We start from the raw sequence: 18,672 nt of genomic DNA, 5'->3' as shown, positions 1-18,672 counted from the left end.
TGGGAGTAGTGGTGAGAAGCAGGGTGCAGTGGGACAGACTGGGAGTAGTGGTGGGAAATGGTTCAGTGGGACAGACTGGGATTAGTGGTGGGCATCAGAGTGCAGTGTGACAGACTGGGATTAGTGGTGGGAAATGGTGCAGTGGGACAGACTGGAAGTAGTGGTGGGAAGCAGGGTGCAGTGGGACAGACTGGGAGTAGTGGTGGGCATCAGAGTGCAGTGTGACAGACTGGGATTAGTAGTGGGAAATGGTGCAGTGGGACAGACTGGGAGTAGTGGTGGGATGCAGGGGGCAGTGGGACAGACTGGGAGTAGTGGTGGGAAGCAGGGTGCAGTTGGACAGACTGGGAGTAGTGGTGGGAAGCAGGGAGCAGTGGGACAGACTGGGAGTAGTGGTGGGATGCAGGGGGCAGTGAGACAGACTGGGAGTAGTGGTGGGAAGCAGGGTGCAGTGGGACAGACTGGGAGTAGTAGTGGGCATCAGAGTGCAGTGTGACAGACTGGGAGTAGTGGTGGGAAATGGTGCAGTGGGACAGACTGGGAGTAGTGGTGGGAAGCAGGGTGCAGTGGGACAGACTGGGAGTAGTGGTGGGAAATGGTGCAGTGGGACAGACTGGGAGTAGTGGTGGGAAGCAGGGTGCAATGGGACAGACTGGGAGTAGTGGTGGGAAGCAGGGTGCAGTGGGACAGACTGGGAGTAGGGTGAGAAGCAGGGTGCAGTGCGACAGACTGGGAGTAGTGGTGGGAAATGGTGCAGTGGGACAGACTGGGATTAGTGGTGGGCATCAGAGTGCAGTGTGACAGACTGGGATTAGTGGTGGGAAATGGTGCAGTGGGACAGACTGGGAGTAGTGGTGGGAAGCAGGGTGCAGTGGGACAGACTGGGAGTAGTGGTGGGAAATGGTGCAGTGGGACAGACTGGGAGTAGTGGTGGGATGCAGGGGGCAGTGGGACAGACTGGGAGTAGTGGTGGGAAGCAGGGTGCAGTTGGACAGACTGGGAGTAGTGGTGAGAAGCAGGGTGCAGTGGGACAGACTGGGAGTAGTGGTGGGAAATGGTGCAGTGGGACAGACTGGGATTAGTGGTGGGCATCAGAGTGCAGTGTGACAGACTGGGATTAGTGGTGGGAAATGGTGCAGTGGGACAGACTGGGAGTAGTGGTGGGAAGCAGGGTGCAGTGGGACAGACTGGGAGTAGTGGTGGGAAATGGTGCAGTGGGACAGACTGGGAGTAGTGGTGGGATGCAGGGGGCAGTGGGACAGACTGGGAGTAGTGGTGGGAAGCAGGGTGCAGTTGGACAGACTGGGAGTAGTGGTGAGAAGCAGGGTGCAGTGGGACAGACTGGGAGTAGTGGTGGGAAATGGTTCAGTGGGACAGACTGGGATTAGTGGTGGGCATCAGAGTGCAGTGTGACAGACTGGGATTAGTGGTGGGAAATGGTGCAGTGGGACAGACTGGAAGTAGTGGTGGGAAGCAGGGTGCAGTGGGACAGACTGGGAGTAGTGGTGGGCATCAGAGTGCAGTGTGACACTGGGATTAGTAGTGGGAAATGGTGCAGTGGGACAGACTGGGAGTAGTGGTGGGATGCAGGGGGCAGTGGGACAGACTGGGAGTAGTGGTGGGAAGCAGGGTGCAGTTGGACAGACTGGGAGTAGTGGTGGGAAGCAGGGAGCAGTGGGACAGACTGGGAGTAGTGGTGGGATGCAGGGGGCAGTGAGACAGACTGGGAGTAGTGGTGGGAAGCAGGGTGCAGTGGGACAGACTGGGAGTAGTAGTGGGCATTAGAGTGCAGTGTGACAGACTGGGATTAGTGGTGGGAAATGGTGCAGTGGGACAGACTGGGAGTAGTGGTGGGATGCAGGGGGCAGTGGGACAGACTGGGAGTAGTGGTGGGAAGCAGGGTGCAGTGGGACAGACTGGGAGTAGGGTGAGAAGCAGGGTGCAGTGGGACAGACTGGGAGTAGTGGTGGGAAATGGTGCAGTGGGACAGACTGGGATTAGTGGTGGGCATCAGAGTGCAGTGTGACAGACTGGGATTAGTGGTGGGAAATGGTGCAGTGGGACAGACTGGGAGTAGTGGTGGGAAGCAGGGTGCAGTGGGACAGACTGGGAGTAGTGGTGGGAAATGGTGCAGTGGGACAGACTGGGAGTAGTGGTGGGATGCAGGGGGCAGTGGGACAGACTGGGAGTAGTGGTGGGAAGCAGGGTGCAGTTGGACAGACTGGGAGTAGTGGTGAGAAGCAGGGTGCAGTGGGACAGACTGGGAGTAGTGGTGGGAAATGGTGCAGTGGGACAGACTGGGATTAGTGGTGGGCATCAGAGTGCAGTGTGACAGACTGGGATTAGTGGTGGGAAATGGTGCAGTGGGACAGACTGGGAGTAGTGGTGGGAAGCAGGGTGCAGTGGGACAGACTGGGAGTAGTGGTGGGAAATGGTGCAGTGGGACAGACTGGGAGTAGTGGTGGGATGCAGGGGGCAGTGGGACAGACTGGGAGTAGTGGTGGGAAGCAGGGTGCAGTTGGACAGACTGGGAGTAGTGGTGAGAAGCAGGGTGCAGTGGGACAGACTGGGAGTAGTGGTGGGAAATGGTTCAGTGGGACAGACTGGGATTAGTGGTGGGCATCAGAGTGCAGTGTGACAGACTGGGATTAGTGGTGGGAAATGGTGCAGTGGGACAGACTGGAAGTAGTGGTGGGAAGCAGGGTGCAGTGGGACAGACTGGGAGTAGTGGTGGGCATCAGAGTGCAGTGTGACAGACTGGGATTAGTAGTGGGAAATGGTGCAGTGGGACAGACTGGGAGTAGTGGTGGGATGCAGGGGGCAGTGGGACAGACTGGGAGTAGTGGTGGGAAGCAGGGTGCAGTTGGACAGACTGGGAGTAGTGGTGGGAAGCAGGGAGCAGTGGGACAGACTGGGAGTAGTGGTGGGATGCAGGGGGCAGTGAGACAGACTGGGAGTAGTGGTGGGAAGCAGGGTGCAGTGGGACAGACTGGGAGTAGTAGTGGGCATTAGAGTGCAGTGTGACAGACTGGGATTAGTGGTGGGAAATGGTGCAGTGGGACAGACTGGGAGTAGTGGTGGGATGCAGGGGGCAGTGGGACAGACTGGGAGTAGTGGTGGGAAGCAGGGTGCAGTTGGACAGACTGGGAGTAGTGGTGGGAAGCAGGGAGCAGTGGGACAGACTGGGAGTAGTGGTGGGATGCAGGGGGCAGTGAGACAGACTGGGAGTAGTGGTGGGAAGCAGGGTGCAGTGGGACAGACTGGGAGTAGTGGTGGGAAGCAGGGGGCAGTGTGACAGACTGGGAGTAGTGGTGGGAAGCAGGGGGCAGTGGGACAGACTGGGAGTAGTGGTGGGAAGCAGTGGGCAGTGGGACACACTGGGAGTAGTGGTGGGCATCAGGGTGGAGTGGGACAGACTGGGAGTAGTGGTAGGAAGCAGGGGGTAGTGGATCAGACTGGGAGTAGTGGTGGGAAGCAGGGGGCAGTGGGACACACTGGGAGTAGTGGTGGGCATCAGGGTGGAGTGGGACAGACTGGGAGTAGTGGTAGGAAGCAGGGGGTAGTGGGTCAGACTGGGATTAGTGGTGGTAAGCAGGGTGGAGTTGGACAGACTGGGAGTAGTGGTGGGAAGCAGGGAGGAGTTGGACAGACTGGTAGTAGTGGTGGGAAGCAGGGGGCAGGAAAGGATTAACAGGACACAATGGAACAGAATGAATGTAGTATAGGGAAACAGGAACTTAATGGAAATAGTAGTAGTGTGGGGCAGGATTGGAGTAGTAGTAACAAGTAATGGGACATAATGGGAGTACTAATGTGAAGCAAGGCACTGTGGCAAAGAATGGGAGTAATGGGGGGGGGTAGGATAGATGTAATAATCGGATGCAGGGGCAGGATGGATGTAGCATTAGAAGGCAGGATACAGGATGGAATAAGTGGTAGGAAGCAGAGAAGAAGAGGTGAGTGGAAGGTAAAGTACTCACCCAGAAGAAGTCACAGTAAGTTTGGTCACCTTGTCTCTGCAGCTCCTGGGTCCTGACCAATGACAGTGCTGACTGCAGCCTTGCACAGAAGCAAAACAGAGAGCAGAGGCTGGCAGAAAAGCCCCAACTACCACTGACCCACTCACCCAGCTCCTATTCCCTATGCAGCCGCATATACTCCGTCCTTCTCTCCCTGCGTGGTTCAGCTTAGGAATGTCATGTAGGATTCAAAATCATCAATGGTCTATACCAGATATTAAAGACTTTTACCAATGGGGGAGAACCAGATGGTCTCCCTCCATCAATGGTACAGGACCATCCACAAGGTGGTGGGACACCAAACATAGCTTCGGCCCCTGAAACCCATAAAGCCCTGCCACAGACTGGTTTGCCAACAGCAAAGTTAAAAGTAAAGTAGGGTTGACCATTGGTGACTAAAACCATTGATGGTTCCCTTACAGATGGTTCTACAACCTTGAGGTCAGCCATCAATGGTACCATCGATGGTCATCCCTAGGGCCAGATGCACTAAGCTTCAAAAGTGATAAAATGGAGAGTGATAAACAACCAACCAATCAGCTCCTGGCTGACATTGTTCAAACACAGTCTGTGACATGGCAGGTAGGAGCTGATTGGCTGGCTGTTTATCACTCTCCATTTTATCACTTTTGAAGCTTAGTGCATCTGGCCCTTAGTCAGCCGTCCCACAGAGACAGGGGGTGCACAGGTGATGGGGGCTGAGGAAGGAAACATGCGCAAATTCATGCTTGCACATGTGCAGTCCCTCCACTATCGGGAAAGGGGCCGAATTCACCCCGTTACAAATGGTGCTGTTGAATTAGGCCCTAGGTCTTAGCTACTTGCATGATGTTGACCAAAAAAGGCGGGAAGAATATACAGTAGTTGCACATATTTGTGAATATGGAATCCTAAGTGTTAATACAATCCAGAGTCCATGAAAACTTGTATCTGCATTTCTAGCGTCTCCTTCCATTATACCTGCTGTCTGCGTGATTAGATTAATTAGTATTCATCGTTGCTGATTTGTCTTGTGCACCTGCAGGAAGGAATGAACAGTCAGCATTACCCGAGGAAGGGGAAAAAACAGGCAGCCACAAAATTTAGCACAATATTAATAGCAAACAAAACATTTGTCCCTTCAGACTATAGCGCTCACCTGTGTAGTCATTTATCAGCACCGGTGGGACTGCGCCGTTGTAACTGTGAGACTGGAAGCAAGAAGGTAAAAAAACGAAGATGTCAGGAGACCAGAATAGAACAGAGATAAGCAAATGTGTCTCAGTTTGATTTGTGATATTTGGCCAAAAAATCTAATTTTGGCAAATCAATTTATAAAGCTTTTATTGCTGGATGAGACTGAGGAGCTGGATCAAAAATGCATTTATAAATTACATTTGTTTAATACACTGTTAGTTGTAAAGCTATGTTTTATTGCTGCACAAAAACAATACATTGTAAATGATAGTTTTGTTGTCCCTTTTAAAAGACACTATGGGATATTCTATCATTTACCGCGCGGTAAAAGTAGGCTGTCATACCTCCCAACTTCTAGGGTCTTTGAAGTGGGACAACAGTGGATGTGGCCTATACGCGCATTTTCCCATGAGGCCACGCCCCCGTTTTGCCACTGCGGGGGCATGGCCCAGAGGCTCTGTGAGCCTCTAGCCATGCTCCCCAGCCCCTCTGGCTGAGGGAATAGCGCTGCTCATCAGCTGACAGGGAGGACTCCCAACAGCTCCCTCCCTCCCACCATGGAACACTGCTGGCCCTGGGCGGGACGAGGGAATGTCCCCGAAAACCGGGATGTTCCTGTGGGAATCGGGACTCTACTCCAGGTGAACAATGAACAGCCAAAGTCTGGTAAATTTTGAAACGCTTTTAATCACATTAGCGATCATGCTGATAATGGGCCAGATGCACTGAGCTTCAAATTTCTTACCAAATCTCTCACTTTCTGAATCTCTCATCCTATGAAATCTCACCCACTACCTTGTATGCACACAATGCACACAATTGAGTGGCCCCTTGGTGGTTCGATATCTGGAGTTAGTGACCTGTAAAAAGATACCTTTATATGTGGCATCTACTCCGCGTATGGTACCCTAATCACCATACCTGTACGACACTACCCATAACCGGTCCCGTACCGATTTCACTAGCTTACTCCGATATATATTACACTATATATACCTTTCTTTTATTTTCATGTACTATGAGAACATCTAACCAGATGGACCACCACCATAGTTCCCAAATAAGAATAAGTAGAATAAGCCAAGTCTTGTGGACCGGCAAGGACATATATCTATATACAGATTTGGTTATTGCAGGGGCTGGCGGTCGCCAGCCTGCGTCAGCATCCAGAAGGGGATGTGTGCGCACAAGACGCATGCGCATCCCCTTTAACCGGAGCTCACCCGGGTCCCGGCCACCCCGTCGCTGGTTCCCAATACCATCCCCCACCTCCCCGCTCCCTCCCCCCCTAACCCTGTCCGTCTCTCTGAAGCAGAGACGAGCAGGGTTCGCGTCCCAGCCCGCATCCCGTGTGGGACGCTCCGAGTCAGGTGGAGCACCTGCTCGCCAGCGGGGGCATTCTGGCGAGCCCCAGCGCTAAACAAAAGGCGTAATCTGTACACTTTTTCTTTTGGTTTATGAGAGTGAGCGCTGTATGGACTGTGTTCTCTCTCTCTTCGGTTCATGGTGATATTATTTTATGTAGGGATAACATACTGTATTGAGTTCAGCGGTATATAAAAGGCAAAATCCTCCACACCTTTTTGAGGTGAAGTACTACCAGTGACCACTCCATGTACCAAATTACTCCTTAACAGAAAGCACTCACAGAAAATACCGCCCCAAAACGGTCATATGTTGTCAATCACCCTGCAAACAGCCAGCGATTGCTTCTCAATGGGTGGCTCGCACATGCGCACAGCATACAGTGCGCATGTGCGGTGGTCCAATAGTCTGAATCGTGCCCAGTGTGCGAGACCTTTACACTGCGATCACAGTTTATTGTATGTTTCAACAGGCGGCGGCAACGCTGCAACAGGTGCAATGACGCAACGTTGTGGGGTTGGGACACAATGGCTGAATCACGCATACATGTGTGCTCACAGCTTCAGAACATGGGCACACCCATCCACACAACCAGTAGCACTGTGGTTTATGTAATTTAAAGGGTATCTGGGCGATGGGTCGACAGTCAATGGTTCAACCAGTGGAGTCGAGAGGGGGGGTACTTTTACCTGGGCCCAGGTCTGCTGGAGGGCCTGGGTCCCGCATCCCCTCCCTTGTTGCAGAGAGCCGGGCAGAACAGCCTCTCTCCCAGATCTGCACAACACTGCTCATTGCTGTACTCTGAACTTGGGAGAGAGAGGCAGCGGCAGCCTGTCCTCTCTCCCTCTTGTTTATTTTTATTACGGGAGGTTCCAGAGGCCCCACCCAGTGGCCATGCCCCCTCCATTTTACCAAGGCCCGGGTGACCTATCAGTGTCCCTGAGGTTGACCACTATTGGTCAACAGGCAAAAGGGTGAAACATGGTCTAGGTCAGGCATGTCCAACGTTGGCCCTCCAGATGTTGTGAAACTACACATCCCAGCATGCTTTGCCACAGTTTTGCTATTAGAGTATGCTAAAACTATTGCAAAGCATGATGGGATGTGTAGTTTCAAAACATCTGGAGGGCCAACATTGGACATGCCTGGTCTAGGTCGACACATGAAAAGGTCAACATTAGTTTTACAGGACTTTCTTCATGATCCAAGTGGGCATTGAGGGGGAATATAATAGATTGCCGAGTACATCGTGCCATGCGAGGGGGTGCGGTACACTTATACTGTGCCCCCGTCGACCTATGTTGAAATACACAAAAAATAACTCATGTCGACCCTTTCCCGTGTCGACCATTTCCATGTCGACATTTTGCCTGTTTTGACCTAGAGCCTTGATGGCTAACCTTGACACTCCAGATGTTGTTGAACTACACATCCCAGCATGCTCTGCTACAGTTTTGCTATTTGGCCATGCTAAAACTGGTGCAGGGCATGCTGGGATGTGTAGTTCAACAACAGCTGGAGTGTCAAGGTTAGCCATCAGTGACCTAGAGCATGTTAAACTGGATGCAGCTAAGAAACTACATGAAAATGGTTGTCAGTTGGTTTAACATGGAAGTTTTACAAATACAAGTAAAACATGGACGGTGTAATGGTTAACATTACTGCCTCACAGTCAGATGAGGACATCATTACCCTAACTCAGGCATGTTCAACCTGCGGCCCTCCAGATGTTGTGAAACTACACATCCCAGCATGCTTTGACACAGTTTTGCTATTAGAGAATGCTAAAACTATTGCAAAGCATGCTGGGATGTGTAGTTTTAAAACATCTGGAGGGCCAACGTTGGACATGCCTGCAAACTCATACTTACCTACCTGACCCATTCCATGCGGGAGAAAATGCTCTGTTTCTGGACTTCCCTGGTAATGTATGATTGCCATCACCTGTGAGGAGCTAGTTAAAGGTGTTTCACCACAGGTGCTGGCAATCATACATTACCAGGGAAGTCCAGGAGCAGAGCATTTTCTCCCGCATGGAGAGGGTCAGGTAGGCAAGTATGCCCTAACTGTGAGGAGTTTGTATATTCGTCCTGTGCTTGGGGGCTCCCAGCTAACATCATTTTTTAAACCAGCTCCTAAAAGAGCAATTACAACGTTTGAGACATCTCCCCGTTCAAGTGCCTTTTCCACCTGCTTTGCTTATTTTCATTTCACTCCCTCATAAATGTGCACAGCAGAAGCTTGGCTAAGCATTAATGTGTGAACAGGCCTTTATGTAATAGGCCCTCAGTCTGAGATCATGCTTAATAAATGTCATTTAAATGTTATTTAACTATATATTAAAAAATCCTCTGCTGTTTTGATCAGCGCTTCCAGCACTCTCGGTTAGCAGATGACACTCATTAGAAAAAAAAAAGTCAATACCTAAAAAACTTTAATAGTTTCTTGGACAAATAGCAAGCCTGAACTATCAGCAGTATGTAAATATTCACTGTAAACAGAATAAAGCATAGTAACGGTCAGAGGATCACTTTCATACACTAATTTCTAGGATCAAATAAAAATGGTTTCAAAACAATATTAATCCACAAAGGTTCTGTGCTCCTGTCCACAAATATATATCTGGGTGAGCGAGGACTCGTGAGCTGCCAGTGTTCCCAGAGTCAGGGTACGGGAATAACATGTTTTTTTACTTCTTTCTCTTTACACCCTGCTGCGCACACTGGCTTGTTTTCTGTATCTTCTCCGGTTCGGTTGCAGCCGCCCTAAATTTCAGCATATTATCAGCGGCCTAGACCATTTGTGCGGCCATTTACCTGATGTAACGATGTTTGAAAAGGATAATTAAGCCAATGATGACGTTTTGTTTTGCCGTTTATTATCTGGTGACAGCCGTCTGTGTGGGGAGGACAAGCAGCCTCCCCCACCTACATTGTTCTGACAGAGAAGCTGAGACTTCACCTTGTCCTGACTCATTGCAATGATATATTTCCAGATTCCCATCTGCAACTACTGCAGTACAATGTTGTAACTTTCTACTCATAACAACAACAACAACAACAACAACAAAATCACATTATATTTTCTAAGGTACTCATAAATATTAAGGATCCCCTGAATGTAACAAGGAGATACTACAGAAGATAACACCAATATCTGCGTTTCTGTGTTGGTCCCACACAAAAACTAAAAAACGTAATCCCCATCATTAGTATCGCAAAGGACAGCCCTTCCGACAAAAGCTGATCTTTGCTAAGCCGCCGCTCCCGGGTGAGAGGGGGTCAGATGGTCTCCTTCACCTCCTAGCTCTGATAGGATCCTGGTAATGACATTTGCAATGAGTTCCAGGCTCCTCCCCCTCCAGGCTGCTGGATTCTGGAGTGCGACGGGAGACTGCCAGCACAGGCATGGGGGGACCGGAGTGAGCGGTGCTGGGCTCTATAGGGTAATGCCTGCAAGAGCATTGATAAGTGGTCATCCAGGGCTTAGGGGCCCATTTACAGTATCATTCAATATTTGAGGCTACATCCGGGTAAGCCACAAATATTAAGTATCACCCGAATCTCTGATCCTGCACCGCCGCCGGCCACATCCCTCATAGGTTTGTATCAACATCAGGAAGCATCGCTTCGTATCCCTAGGCCCCCGCCATTCTAAGGTGGTTGTAGACCATTGTAGCCTATGGGCTACGGATCGCACTGCCGCCAGGGCAGTGCGGTCAGCGGGGTCGGTGGGAGGTCAGCGCTAACCGCGCATGCGCTGACCCCCCCCAGCGCCCAGCTCAGCACATCGCAGGGACAGGCTCATTTCGTAGTCCTGTTCCTACAAGTAGGGGACGATACATTCAGGTGATAGGATTGCATTTTACAATGCAATCCTGGGCGGTAATATTCTGCCCAGATCGCATTGTAACTAAGATGCTTGTTCCCAGTGGCGACCCTTCCCCCATTCCCCCCCCCCCCCCCGCCCCGCTGCCTGAACGCACCTTGAATGACTGTGTGAGGACTGGGTTGGACACTGTCTGACTCTGCTCCCTCACTGGCTTCCCGGCTCCTCTGGCCTGGCGTGTTTCCCCAGCATGTAACATAATGACATCATATGCATAGGAGAAGCTGAAGCAGGAGAGAGGCAGAGAGACCAGCAGACACTGCTGCTTCCCCTGGCGCTGACTCAAATGTCCCAGGCCACACCCCTGCCTGCCCATTCTACAGAAAGCTCCCATTCTACAGCAAGCCCACCCGCCCTCCCATTCTACAGCAAGCCCACCCGCCCTCCCATTCTACAGCAAGCCCGCCCTCCCTCCCATTCTACAGCAAGCCCGCCCTCCCTCCCATTCTACAGCAAGCCCGCCCTTCCTCCCATTCGACAGGCCACCCGCCCGCCAGTCAAGCAAGGTATTTTTTTTTTATCTGACTGACAGTCACTGTCTGTGACTGTCATGGCCGTGCCCATGCTGCGGCCAACTCGCCTGTGCTCAGCCAGCGCGCAGGCAGCGGCATGCAGCACATGGGCCCTTATTCTGATCGGTGCGGCCGGAGCCGATTATGCGGCCAGGACCGTGCGTGCGAAACCCTGCCTTCCGTACGGATCGCCAACTCCGTCCGTATGCGGTAAGAAGCTGTCCGAACGGACCGCACGTGTATTTTTCACGGAATACGCCTCCTCCATCTAAGGGAACCTCCCCCATCATTCGATGGTCGCAGACCATCGAATGCAGGACCGAGTGCTCCACCAGCACCCGCAACCTCAGACCACACGGACATTTTTCCGTGCAAAAGCAGAGATCTGGGCGGGCAGCTGACATCCGGCGATGTCATATGTCCGCCCCCTACACGTGCGTCACGGCCGCATTACCATACGTACGCCCAGCGTTTTCATGGGAACTCCCATGAAACGCGGGGCGTATGCATATGGTAATGAGCCCAAATAGCCCTTCACGCCCTTCTCCACCCCCTGTTCGGAGTGTTCACATATCATGCGGAATTTGGCCGTACGCCCCGCTCGCACATGCGCAGAGACGCCTCTGCACATGCGCAGACACAAAACATCGGCGGACCGAACGCACGCGGATATATCCGCACCGATCAGAATAAGGGCCATTGTGAGATAATAATTGTCAGTGCACCAGGCAGGTGCCGGTGCGCACGCAGCCCGCGCTGCTGTCCGCTTCCCCAAGGGGCAGCGGGGGCTGCCTTACACTAAATACGCCACTGCTTAAGGTACTTGTGTAATATCTGGGCACCTGATGCAATTGATTGTATGCCTTAACTTAAGGCATACAATCAGATACGATAGACGCGATTTCCGGTAAAATCGATCGCATCGCGACCAAATCGCATGCGATGTGATCAACGCGATTTTCCATAGGATTCAATGTTAAAATGGTCCTGTTCATTTCCCCACTATCCAAGTGGGCATAGAGTTGATTTTATATAGCGTGGCGAGCGCAGCGAGCCACCAAGCCCGAAGCGTGGCGAGCCCCGTGAGGGGACGCGGATTACTTAAACTGTATTCCGCATCCGCTCGCCACGCTTCGGGCTCGGTGGCTCGCTGCGCTCGCCACGCAATATGAAATCAACTCTATGCCCTCTTGGATAGTGGGGAAATGAACAGGACCATTTTAACATTGAATCCTATGGAAAATCGAGTCCATCGCATCGCATCGCATGCGATTTGGTCGCGATGCAATGGACGCGATTTTTCAGACCCGATCAAAAATCGTGTGCCCAGATATTGCACAAGTACCCTGCTTGATCCTTAATACATAGGAAATTTGGTAAACCCCCCGAAAATTTGATTTTTTTTTACCAGAGTTTTCCTTTAGTACATTTTACCCTTAAAATGTGGGATGTGATAAATGGGTCTCAAAGGCCCCTTTATGTTAAAGAAAGATAAAGTCTTCTCTGTATTTAACAAGCTGTGGAGAGCTGTCACAGTGATAGCTTCCCCTAGTCGAGGGCTTCCACATGGAAATAGCTGTCATTTTACCCCAAGTAATCCGATTCCTACCCCTGTCAGCCTTACTCAGCTGCACCAGGACTATTATACTGATGCTAGTTCATAAACAATATTATTAACAATGTTTGTTATCATTCATAATGGGGGGAAACTGATGTTTCCCCCCATTATGATGGAGAGAAAGCATCCCATAGTTGGCGAACAACGAATTAATTATTTGCCCTCCAGCCGCATTTGAGTGGATGTACTCTCGTACAAATGCCCCCGCATGCTAGCGAGCAGATGCGGGCGGCACCGGCGGATTTCAACACTGACCTGTTTGCTAGACTGCGAGTGTAAACAGCATAGTGGACAGGTCTGAATCAGGCCTGAAAATAATATGAAATTGTTTTGTACTTTTTTACAAAGAAACCAAAGCGTGAAAAAAATGGAGGGTTAATGTTACATTAAAACACAGTTGTTTCTCCTTAGATTCTGTAGGTGGCTTCTAGGACGAGCACACTAATAAATCACTGGATAAAAACTGCTTACGATAAAAAAAAAACAACAACACGTGACGCGGTTCTCAGTGCAGATGTCGTTCTACGTGAAAATGGAACACTTGCTGTTATTCATTTTGTATTCGGATCCTAGATCACTGTGGGCCTCATTCAGACCTGATTGCGCGGCCGTGAATCTGCATGGTGGCAATAATCGATATACTACCTCTTTACCCCCCCTGTGCTCCTGTCCTGTTCTTCCCTTCCTCTACTTCATCTTCAGTCTCCTCAACAATTTCGACACCTACTTCTGAACTGATGCTGATTTTAGTTCTACCAGCTATACCCCTATTTATGCTGTATTTTATCAACACACCCTGTACGTTACCGTGTAATTTGTTTTTTGTTTGCTATGTACGGTGCTGCGGACACTTTGTGGCGCCTTATAAATAAACGTACTACTACTACTACTACTGCACATGTGTATGGTTTGCAGTGGCATGGGCAAGGCCGTGCTGCGATGAAATCCTCCTACTAATTCAATACACACACTCGGTGTGCAAGGTGATTGACAGGAAGTTGTCGTTCGGGGGTGGAAACCGGCCATTTACTGGGATTGCTAAGAAAAACGCAGGCGTGACAAAAAAAAAACTCTGGGAGTGTCCAGGAAAATGCTAGGCCTGAGCATTAGAAGGGGGGGGGGGGCACTGCCAAGTAAGTCAAGGGCTAAGTGTCGCGTTTGCGATGACTTGTGCCCAGTGTAAAAATCATATGACGGTGAGCCTGATGCGTTTTGGACATATTCCCCAAATGCTAGCCTCAATCCCTCCCCTGGCAAACTTTGATCGTGGTGGAGAAGGGGGCATAGTATATACTTGCTCTTTGTGCCTGAGCTCCTACCTTCATCTCTTTATTTGAGGACTTGAGTCCAGAAGCAGTATCTTGACATTCCAAGGATGCCAAGGCAGCCATTGGCCATGCAATAGAGTAAAATAGAATAGAGGAAATAGAAATTGCCCAGATGTGTGAGGAAAGTGACAAATCTTGAATTTAATGATCTCCATGTGCAAGTGTACCAGGATGAGCAATAATACTCTGGTGGCTATTTGAGAGAGAGATTCATAGGAAGGTGCTTGAAAAGTAAGACCTATACCACAACCCCACACCAGCAAAAGAAAGCTTTACAATCTGTAACTGCAGAAAACAACTGTTATTTCCTTTACTAGCTCTGAGTTTTCTTAACCTACATACTCGGTAGCATATGTGATAATAACGACAAAGCACTGTACTGGTGCGGATGGTGGAGTGTTGTCATGAGTCTTCCCACAATCTGGGACTCATTTTTATGGAACTACAGCACAATTGTAAGAGACCCCCAGAGCTACTGGAAGGGTCTTCTGCCTACAATTTCTGCCCATTGTTACCTTAGTATATTATGAACACCCCGGTACTTAGGATGCCACCAGGTTTAAGCCCCGAACAGTAGGGACTTATACAATTGGCTGGAGACAGCATAATACAGTATGTGGCTGGATTAATCTACAACAATCTGTAAGCTAGTGAGGAATGGTACATGGAGGGCTAACCATCAAATTAGGGTCTAGATTTCAGCAGCATCAAAAGAGACCAGCATGGTGGTACTGCTGAACATGGTGCAGCTAGAGCATACTTGCAGGCTGAGCTGTGGGGAAAAGAATAATAAAATGCAGGTAGAAAATGCAGGCAAAGGAATTATCAAGGATAATAACAAAGCCAAGTCTGAGGGTCAGATACACAGAGTATCCAAAGGATTGTTCAGAGTATCCACAGGACATAGCTCAGAACTGGAATCCAGAATACAGGCATAAGCTATAACCGACAGGGGTAAGCTGGGCTGGCTACCTTATAATGGCAATATGGTCCAATCATTGAGAGCCAGAAGGTGAAGGTCACACTATTAATGGATTCTGTGTAGCTGCACCGCTTCACGTAGCTACAGCATCAGTCTGCGAGGAAAGCGCAGCCACCCTAGCTGTCCGGCATCTCGGTTGCAGGACTGTCAGCCACTGCAGCCAGAAGATGACATGTCTAAGCTGCTTAGCAACAAGCAGGACACGCTGAGGAGACAATCTCCACAGTGGCTTGTAACATGGTTTTGCCGTACCAAGTTCTGAGCAGCTATGCTCTCTCCTGTGATTAGTCCTAACAGATACAATTGTTGTAGGATATTCCGGGGTTCTACCTAGAATGTATTTGGTATTGCAGTTATAAGAATCTTGCCATACAATTGTATGGTACAATATTTTAATATTGAAATAAATAATTATATTTTGCTTCAGTACACAGCCACCAGTTCCCAAAATCACAGGCATCCATGTGACCTAATTATATTTTATCCAAGCAAAATGAATAAATACTTCATGATATAATAGGCTGCCAACACTAGGGAAGGGGACCTGCATTGTGCAATAGACTGCTTTAAACACACTACACTACTATACATTTAATAATAGATGAATTCATCTATTTCTCCATTCAAGAGTTATTCACTAATAATTGTATGCATTATTTTGATAACTTCCTTTGTCATAAATTATTTGCATTTCAGTTTTCATAATTCTTTTCTATCTGCACTAACATGAGCTGTACTAATTATATTAATTAATAATCCAATTAACCCAGGTTACTGCAATTATAGAAGTGGTCAGCTGTAGGTTGGAGCAGACCCACATTGTGTACGGGGACTGTATATGGTGTGTCAACATTTTATATACCTTCAGTGTTTAAAAATGCCGAATCTACAGCACGTGCCTGATTCATGTTTGTACGGAATTGCACAGCTGCTAGGACGCAGCTGTGCAATGGCATCTAATTAAAATACTAATGCAGCAGAAGGTGCGTGTAGGAGATAGATGCCTCCTGTTAGTATTAGTGAGGATCCGAGTGCTGTGGCGTATCTGGTCAATGGATCAACAGCGTCTACATTGACAATCACGTGGTTGACCACTCTTGGTCGAACATGTCTAGTTTGATGCCTACAGATAGTCCACATCCTCTAGATCGACAGTAACGAAAGTTAAACACAATTGTTAGATCAATGGGAACGTGATTGACAGTCACAAAGTTGACACCAGTTTTTCACGTTTTTTTTGCTTTAGACCTACTTGGTTCATACTTTTCCATCCAAGTGGGCATAGTGTGCCGAGCTTAGTGAGGCACCGTACCTGAAGCATGGTAAGCATAGCGAGCCATGCAGGGGGATACTGGACACTTATTTGGTGTCCATTTTGACCTAAGTCAACAAGAATGTGAAAAAACTTGTGTCGAGCTTGGGACTGTCGATCCCATTCCCGTCGATCTAACGCTTGCATCTAACTTTCGTTACTGTTGATCTAGATGCGTTCGGCCAAAAGTGGTGGACTGCCTCATTGTTGATCTAGATGCCATGTGTTCACTTTACCAGAAACGTATAAGGATGCAGCCTTGGATCACCATCATGGCCATTGGTCACAATTTGCGATGGTTTAAGGCACTGGTCAGTCTGTGTAAGCAGAAGCTTACTCATGCTGGTTGTGGGATCCATACATTGCGGTCCAGCAATTCTGTGTCGAGCTACGCAAACCCAGGAACCAATCATGCCTTCAAATGTATATATGTCTCATTTTGGGATTTCCCATAAGCAATACCTTGCAAATTTCTTTGTCAGATGAGATGACTAATGCTTTCTTATGTGTGGAAATTCAAGCCCCAAAGAATGGCCTATTCCCGTATGATTCATTCCAAATCACAAGGAGGTCTTACCCTTTCTGATCTGACTAGGTACCAGGAGGTCATTTTACTATCCCAACTTTGTGACTGGGTCATTTTACTATCCCAACTTTGTGACTGGTTTCTCCTCCCAAATTCTAAGCCTTGGGTAGATTTACGTGTGTCCTCCTCTAAAACTTCCCTTTCCCTGATCTGCTTTGGTTACCCAACAACTCCACCCTAGATACCCATTGCCCCCTTCTGCTGTTCTGGATACCTTCAGAGTTTGGGATAATTTTGAACTTGCCCTACCTACTAGAAATATCCCTCTTCATGCGCTAGAAAGATCATTGCCCCTTCTTCATATCTCTTACTGGATACAAAGAGGTATTAATTCCTTAGCTGATTTTTTCTCACCCTCTTCTTTTTTACCACTGTCTGACCGGGTGTGGTATGAGACTCCGACAGTCGGGATCCTGGCAGTCATTATCCCGACGTCGGGATCCCGACTGCCCGGAGTCAGACAGCATGGCGAGCGCAAAAAAGCCCCTTGCGGGTTCGCTGCGCTCGCAACGCTGCGGGCACGGTGGCTCGCTACGCGAGCCTCCTATTCTATTCTCTATGGGGGTCGTGGATGGCCACCCGGCTGTCGGCATTTTGACAGGTAAATGACTGTCGGTATCACGACTGTCGGGAACCCGTCCGGCACCCATCTGACCGTAGTATTACATTTCATCAAGGTTCCTCTGCCTGGTTTTATTATCTCCAGATTAAGCACTGGGTGGATACAGTAAGTATTGCCCCTGCTGTTTTTGCCCCCCCTCCCCCCAGCCTCTGTTTCACATAGATTATCTAACTCCTCCTCCCGTGGTGCTTTATCATTTTAGTATGGTTTATTATCACACCCAAATTTTACGATTAAAACATCCGTTCAATTTTATTTGACCTTACAGTACATAGAATTTTTTCATGTCTACGAAGAAGATAGCAGTATATAGTTAGATATATAGAGTAGATAGACACAATATATACACTAGGAATGTGCACCAGGCACTTTTCATGTTTTGTGTTTTGGATCTGGATCTCCCTTCGTGTTTTGGATCTGGAAGCCATCCTTTCGGGTTTTGGTTCTGTATTTTTTTTAAATCATAAAAACAGCTAAAGTCATAGAATTTGTTTTATTTTGTTCCTACAGTATTATTAACCTCCAAGCCACCATGTGACATGAGCTGCAGCCTGCAGCAGGTGCGTCACACGATGCAGGCTTCTCCGATGCGAGCTGGCCACCGCACCCCTCAGCACGACTCAGGCAGATTGATTCGCTCCAAGAGCTGCCTCAGTCTCATCGCGCATGCGGAGAGAGACTGAGGGCTGAGAGTGACTAGTCCTTTCCCATGAATGCGCACTGTCTGCGCAGGGTGCGCGGTGCCGGCGTGTGACGTCATGACGCACGGCGCCGGCTCGCGCAATGCGCTCTTGGGAATGCCGGGTGAGGTTGAGGAGAGGGGAGAGCAGCCTCAGCCAGCGCAGTCCAGGCAGCACACGGAGCTGGGGCCAGCCGCTCGGGAACTAGGAGGAAGACAGTTACATTATGCGGCGCACGGCACAGTGAGTCTGAAATGCGGTACATTCGGTACAATTTCAATTTGCCGGTACAGACTGTTAAAAAATGCCCCATTGCCCCCTGTTACTAACAGTCTGGCTGATTCTAACATTCCACTGACTTTTATTTTGCTCCTGAAATCCTTTACCAGCTGATACGTGACCCATTTGGAGTTGGCTATTTTACATAATTTCATTCTAGTGCCTTATCCTCATATGAGAAGCCTAATTTGATATAGGGTATCTGCCCTTTTATCTGTGTATTTTGTATTTATGTGTATGTAAACTTTTTAATGTGTTTTTTTTTTCATATATAAATTTAACTGTATTACTTAAAACGTGCCCAG

The 18,672-nt window shown here is 49.1% G+C and overlaps 1 long non-coding RNA gene across 2 annotated transcripts in view; it reads right to left on the bottom strand.

Annotated features, from left to right (window-relative positions):
* Window positions 1–4,674: 4,674 nt before the first annotated feature.
* The window catches only part of LOC146032151 (uncharacterized), a 34,587-nt gene continuing 20,589 nt past the window's right edge, over window positions 4,675–18,672 (bottom strand). The window contains exons 1-3 of one of the 2 annotated variants that reach the window (XR_014457600.1): window positions 10,546–10,624; window positions 5,158–5,209; window positions 4,675–5,037 (exon numbers count right to left, since the gene is read on the bottom strand). This is a non-coding gene — a long non-coding RNA (uncharacterized LOC146032151). Of the gene's footprint in view, window positions 5,038–5,157; window positions 5,210–10,545; window positions 10,625–18,672 lie in introns of those variants that run through there. The other variant, XR_014457606.1, reaches the window with a different exon arrangement.

The sequence above is a fragment of the Crinia signifera genome, chromosome 1 (assembly GCF_055691185.1).
Source record: "Crinia signifera chromosome 1, ASM5569118v1, whole genome shotgun sequence".
Lineage (NCBI taxonomy): Eukaryota > Metazoa > Chordata > Amphibia > Anura > Myobatrachidae > Crinia > Crinia signifera.
Note: the sequence above shows the minus strand (reverse complement) of the source record. Positions and strands in the feature narration are given on the sequence as shown.